Raw genomic sequence first — 7378 nt, forward strand, 5'->3', positions numbered from 1 at the left:
CATATTTTACGCATTTCAACATCGTTTTCATGATTTCATGTGTGTTTTTTTTTTTTGGGTTGACAGAATCAAGAATGAGCAATAAATATGCATGGTTTCTGATTTCCTTCAAGCAGCCAAGCTTTAAAGCTTATCTTATTGCTATACGCAAAAGACACCAGGGTAAGACTCCGTCAGAAAATATGAGATTTGCAAGTGGTCTTTCGATTTCTTTGAAACTTTGGGAAATATTAGTTCTAGGTAAGATACATTCGAGCCTAAAAGGATTTTGAAAAATTTTCAAAATTGAGTCATCTACGCCATGTTGAAAATCGGGGCCGTGTTTTCTTCAAAAATCAATATTTCTTGAACCGTTGGATGGATTTCAATGCAATTTACAGACAATATAGAAACAAATAAGTAGTTTAAATTAGTATTATGTTAAAAAAAAAATTTCGAAAATTTGACCAAAAAAAGTCAAAAAAATTTTTTGAATCAATTTTTAGTTGATTTGGCCAGTTTTTTAGATTTTCTGTTATACACGTAACGATTCCTTATGATTTAACCTTTATTTTGAAAAAAAAAAATTTTATGGTGTCTATAATAGTTCTCGAGATATTGCGATTTTAGTGGAAGCGCGCACCGTGAAGTTCGCGGTTACGCAGCGCGGGAGTAGAAAAACGCGCACAGACCTGCAGCAGTCTGCTCCAGTCACTTCATACAGGAACACATAACGCAGCGCGAACCGTGCGTGCGTACGCGAACCGTGCGTGCGCGCTTCCACTAAAATCGCAATATCTCGAGGACTATTATAGACACCATAAAATGTTTTTTTTTCAAAATAAAGGTTAAATCATAAGGAATCGTTACGTGTATAACAGAAAATCTAAAAAACTGGCCAAATCAACTAAAAATTGATTCAAAAAATTTTTTTGACTTTTTTTGGTCAAAATTTCGAAATTTTTTTTTTAACATAATACTAATTTAAACTACTTATTTGTTTCTATATTGTCTGTAAATTGCATTGAAATCCATCCAACGGTTCAAGAAATATTGATTTTTGAAAAAAACACGGTCCCGATTTTCAACATGGTGTAGATGACTCAATTTTGAAAATTTTTCAAAATCCTTTTAGGCTCGAATGTATCTTACCTAGAACTAATATTTCCCAAAGTTTCAAAGAAATCGAAAGACCACTTGCAAATCTCATATTTTCTGACGGAGTCTTACCCACCATTTATTTGGATTTGGAATTTTCAAGAGACATTATTAGCTTGTCTTTCTAGCTTGACACCCGCATTTTTGCTGTCCATAAAAAAATGTTGTAGAGATCTTATTTATATGTACTTATATGTAGTTTTATAACTCAAATTTTTTACGCCAAGTAATTTGTTACTAGGAAAACAAAAGTCTATTCTGTGTTGGCATACTTTATTTAAGTGTGATGCAATGCAAAAGTGAATATTTGTATTCTCATGCGTATAACTTTTATATCTATTGGAGGGAATTTCCCCATTATATCTTAAACGTTTTCTACATATTTTAGATTTAGAGATTAGTTAAAAATAATTTTCAGAAAACTTTTTCTTGCTGGTTTCTTACATTATAAACTGAAATATCTTGAAAGCGTTGAATTCTGATGAGAAATTAAGTATGAAAAATATAAAAAAGATAGTAAGTTTCATAACCTTTGATTTAACTAGTGTATTCTCCAAAACCGCTATTTGCTTTTGGTTTGGAAATCCCGGGAACTACATGACAGAAAAAACATAGGAATTTGATAATCGGACTCTTGAGTAAAAATATTAATATTTGTAAACCTATGTTATATAATATAAAAATATACCAACCAATATTAACGGTAATGTTTTATCCCGGGATTCTGTGATATTTTTATTTTTTTCAATAACTGAAAGCATTTAAACATGCCATGAAATAAAACCGCTCAAAATTTAAGAAAGACAGACAAAACTTAAACTTATACATTTTTAAAATAGTATTTCAACGCCCATGTGATGTAAAAATCAATATGAAAAACATTAAGCAAAAATTAAAAAATGCAAAACTTCTCATAAATAACAAAAGTTGTATAAAAAAGCATAAGAGATTAACATCATTTCATTTCAAATGTGTGGGTAAGAACAGCAAAGCATTTAAAGTGGAGACTTCAAAGCTTGACCTGAACCTGTTACATACAAAACCTATTAATGAAAAACATCTCTCGGCCTCAACTCTTATCAGCTGAACTGTCAGAAGGTAGTCATAAACAATCTAAAGATGTCATTATCTTTACCATTACAAAATATTATATAATATATCAGCGCGTCGGATACATTTAAGTTTCATTTAAGGAAGATTGCGTAGTTTGGTACAATAAATTGTGCAACTTTTCCTTAAAATTCAAAAACGCCATGAGCATATTTATTTCAATTTTCTTCACAAAAAAATTTTATACAATGGTCACACAATTTATTCGTATACTCATAGTTTATAAACATGAACACCTGATACTTAGCACACTTTATACAAAAGAACAAAATTTGAATATATTCGTAAAAAATAACATTTTTATTCACTATTTAAGGAATTAAAACTTGCACATTCATCTGAAATTAATACATAGCCGAATATTTTATATAGAATATTTTATTAAAAATATAATAGAAAAAAACGAGTATTCAGTATTTAGTTGGGCCGCCTATAGCTTTAATAAATGCTTCCAAACGTCGAGGCATACTTTTTATCAATACCTTGGTTTCATTAGATGTAATTTTTTCACTTAAGGGGATATTCTAGTGTGCAATTTTGTAAAATTCGAATTTTTTTTTTGCATATTTTCAAAGTTTAGACAGTTAAGAATATTTCATTAAGAAGATTTTTCAAAATTCCTATTATTTCATGAGGTATAGCCTTTTTGGTGGCATGACATCATCCGATCCGAACGCTTCTGAAAACTTTGAACGCGTTTTTCTTAAAACTATTTTTTTCGAGCTGGCGGTAAAAATATCTCGAGTTCTGAGAAACCGATTTAGTTCAAATTTGGGGAGGATGTTCTTTATACATTTTTTCATCGGACGACCCTAGCTCGAAACTATAACTTTTTGTATAGTATTTTTACAAATATCGGAATTGTTGAAAAATATGCAAAAAAATGTTTGTTTAAACAGCCGCTATATTGTGTAAAAATGTTTTTTAACTTGTCCAAAGCTCATTCGATAGCGGCATCTATAATAATTAAGAATCCGTTTTATTTTTCAGATCTCCAGGGGGTGACCCCCTACTTTGACTGCACATATTTTTTTGGGTTAGTTTTTAATGTAATAATTAATAATCAATAATCAAATGGTAAAAAAAAAGAGTCGTACAAATTTTTTCCCCTTTGTGCAGGGCTTCAAAAACCGGGCAAAATTCATGCCTCTGCACTAGAATACCCCCTTAAAACTTTGATGTTAATTTGTGCTTTCTGATTCTCTTTTCCAAGAGCTCCCAAACATGCTCAATTTGGTTCAGATTGAGGTGGAGTTTTAAGCTGCTTAACACTAACCGTAGCGGTGTATCACGTATACCTATTCTTACCACAACCGGTCATTTCACAAATTTTTAATTTTTTCTAATACATAATTAATATTTTCAAATAACAATAAAATAATAAATCATACATTTAAATTTTTTTAAATTATACATACATGAATTTATATAAATTTAAACTAACCAGAAAAGAAATAGTCAGTTTATATTTTTAAATTCAATTTTTTAACCGGTCATTTGACCGGGCGCGGTACGGTTAGTGTTAAAGTGGTAAATAAGCCATTATTGTACGAGATAAGCATCCAGTCGAAGTTTAACGGCACTATCATGATATTTTGCATGTTTAAATACATTTACACATTTACATTCATTTTATTATCAAAAAAAATAATTGTTTCTACTCCAGATGCAGCTATGCCCCAAAACCATTGCATTTCCTCCTCCATGCTTAGCAGTAGGAATACGACTTTTTTTCATTCAGTTCTGTAAATTTTTTCCGCCAAACTTTTGGAAGGTCATCTGATCCAAAAACATTGCATTTCGACTCATCACTGAATATGGCGTTTTTCCAAAAAGAATCTGGCTCATTTATATAGCTTTTGGCGAACATCAATCTCTTTGTTCTGTTCTGAGAACCAGCTTTATGCAGACAATTACAGACTGTATGTGGGCTTACTTTTTTATGCAAAAACTCTTGAATATTTCGGCATATTATCCTTCCTCACGTGAAGTCAATATTTTTCGCCTTCCGGCTTGGTGGTGATTAGCTTCCAATTTACCAGTGTTAACGTAATTCGCAATAACAGTTTGCACCGTAGAATGCGATTTGCCAATTGTTTTGCCGGTTTCGCGCAGAGACTTGTTTTCCAAGTAAAATTTAATAACAATTTTACGCATTTTTAATGGTAAATCCACACTTCGTCCAATTTTGTCACTTTCAATCGAGATATTACGCGCAACTAAAACTGAATCGGCGATCAAAACTAAGAAAAACCAATCTTATTTCGTTTTCAGGAATATTAGTAAGCCCACAACCGATTTTACTGTTACTTTTGCAGCCAAATTTCATGAGCTGAAAATGTACGAATAAATGTTTTGCAGTATTTTGCTACGTTGCCTGCTTTCCTTGGAACCCTTCAGTGTAAGTTGAAATAACAGCAATTCATTAGAAATGTAGCATTCTTCCAGTGACCCAAAATTAATATGTTGTATTGTCACAGCAAATATTTTGCATAAAGCTAAAATTTTGTACGTACTACGCAGGGTGTACGAATAAATTGTGTGACCACTGTATATTGTTCGCGAAGTTCATAGAGCACTGTGCAGCATCATCGATCTTTATTTCTTTCGAAATCTGCTGTTTTTCATTCCAAAAATTAGTCAGCTAAACATCTATGTACATTTGGTTCCAACCAGACGGCGCAACTTGTCACCCAAAGCGCTTAACAATCTATTTATTGCAATATTCAAGCTACCATTGACGGCATACGCCAGATTTATTTATTTATTTATTTAATCAACAAACACGAGTCTTACAGACTCTTACATAGGTAGATACAAATTAAGACCTTATAACAAGAGTCTTATAAGTAACTTCTTAAAAGTAAACTTAGAGTAAGAGAATTCAAAGGCCAAGGAAGAAGAATAAGCATTAAATTGAGCTAACATCCTTCTAAAAGGAGCATTCATTCCATAAACAGTTTAACCAATACCCACAAAAAACAGTTCACATTAAAATTAATTTTATTGAGCAGATACGGACAATCCATTGAGCCCGCACAAATATCGAAGGCAAAGCACATCGACAACAGAGCACACCTAGACTCTGAGGACATTAGATTTATTAATAAGCAATAAGACCGATAAGACGGAATTAGACGGAATTTCATCGAGCGCAAAGCAAAACGCACAAAAGCCCTCTGAACAGACTCTATTTTATTAATATAGACTGCATGAAGCGGTCTCCAAACGAATATCGCGTTATTGTAATCTGGACCAAACTAAGGAAGTACAACAGTTTAAGATTATAGGGATCAGAAAACGAAGAACTATTTCGACGAATAAATGTGGGTGGTGAAGTTGAGCTTGGAGTCAAAATAAACACCCAGGTCCTTTAATTCACTAATTGACTTTAGCGGCGAGTTCGAGATGTAGTAAGCTGTTGGAACAACATTAAAAGCTTTCGCATACGAAGTGTAATGACATAAGGGATGGGCCATGTAAAATTTGCTTTTTGAATTGGCTATAAAAAAAACTAATCAATACTTTTTCAAACTTTTTTTTATTTTGAAGTTTGAGCATTGTCATTTATGAATGAAAAATAATATCGTTCAAATGACTGGCACGACTGGCTTTACAGTAGGCCATTCCATCAACTCAATTTTTAAGCACATTTTTGCTTGTTTGGGCTCCAATTTCATGAATGGCAACTTCGATTTCGTGTTTTAAAGCATTAATCGTCTCTGGATGATTCGCATAATATTTGGCCTTAACGGCTCCTCACAAAGATAGTCCAACGGGCTTAAGTCACAGCTCCGAGGCGGCCAATTGATATCGGAATTTCGGCTGATTATTTGGTTTTCAAAAACGGTAGCCAAAAGTTCGAGTGTAACTTTGGCAGTGTGACAAGTTGCACTGTCCTGTTGAAACCAAATGTCGTCCATGTCATCGTCTTCAATTTTTGGAAACAACTCGTTGAGCATGTCACGGTAACGCTCGCCATTTACTGTAACCGCGGCTCCTCGCTCATTTTCGAAAAAATGCCGCCAGACCAAAAACCGCACCAAACAGTGACTCGTTGTGGATGCATTTGCTTCTCTAAAGTAATGTGTGTATTTTCTGAGCCCCAAATTGGACAATTTTGCTTATTGACGTAGCCACCGATGTGAAAATGAGCTTCATCAGAAAAGAAGAAGAAGACTCACCACTTTGGAAATAGGTTTTCAATATTTCCCAATTTTGTTCAAGCGTATAGCGTCCCATTTCGTAAATGTCAAACCTTTAAGTAAATTATGAATACATTTGACATGTCATTTGTGTTAACATTATCAAAAAAATAGGTGGTTCAAAAAGCAAATGCTATATGGCCCACCCTGTATATTAATGTTCAGTAGCAAACAATTACGATAATTACAAAAAGTAGTCAATCACTAGACTGTTCGAATCGTAGTCGCCATGCCATGAAATTATCTATCAAGTTATAATAACAAAATAATACCAACAATACCTTTATCTGTTTTATATTATCAATTTACGTTCTCAAGCTGTTATAAAAGTACTGATACATCCTGATACATCATGTTACAAAAGAGGAGGGTTATTGCATTTCGAAATTTTTTGACATAAATTGTGATTTATTACGTTCACACTTTTCGTAAACTGCTTAAGCAAAGATTTTGTAATTTCAAAACATTTTTATGAGAATTTTTTACGCCTTAAAAAGTATAAAAGTTTGTGATGGATTTTTTATACAATAAAAGAAAGACACTAAAAAATATTGAATTATCTGTGAACGATAAAAAGATTAAGAAGTAATTTACTGTCAGCATCAGCGAGCTCACCTTTATTCTAAATTAAGTAAAAGTACCTCCACATATGCACTAATTACCAAAATTAATCTACCCGTTCACATATGGCAGATTACCTGTAAAAGGTTTTTTTTCATAAAAATTACTTTGGTGAAATATTACGGTGTTTTTGGTTTGTTTAATTATTATTAACGATATGAAGAAAATACAAGGAGAAGGAATAGCTAATTTAATTGCGCAATTGGTTGGTAATAATAAACAGTTTAAAGAAATCCGTAAACGACGCTTACTGAGGTTTAAAAAAATTATGGCAGCAATACGCATTCGAAACACGATATTACATT

The sequence above is a fragment of the Anastrepha obliqua genome, chromosome 1, assembly GCF_027943255.1.
Source record: "Anastrepha obliqua isolate idAnaObli1 chromosome 1, idAnaObli1_1.0, whole genome shotgun sequence".
In the NCBI taxonomy this organism is placed as follows: domain Eukaryota; kingdom Metazoa; phylum Arthropoda; class Insecta; order Diptera; family Tephritidae; genus Anastrepha; species Anastrepha obliqua.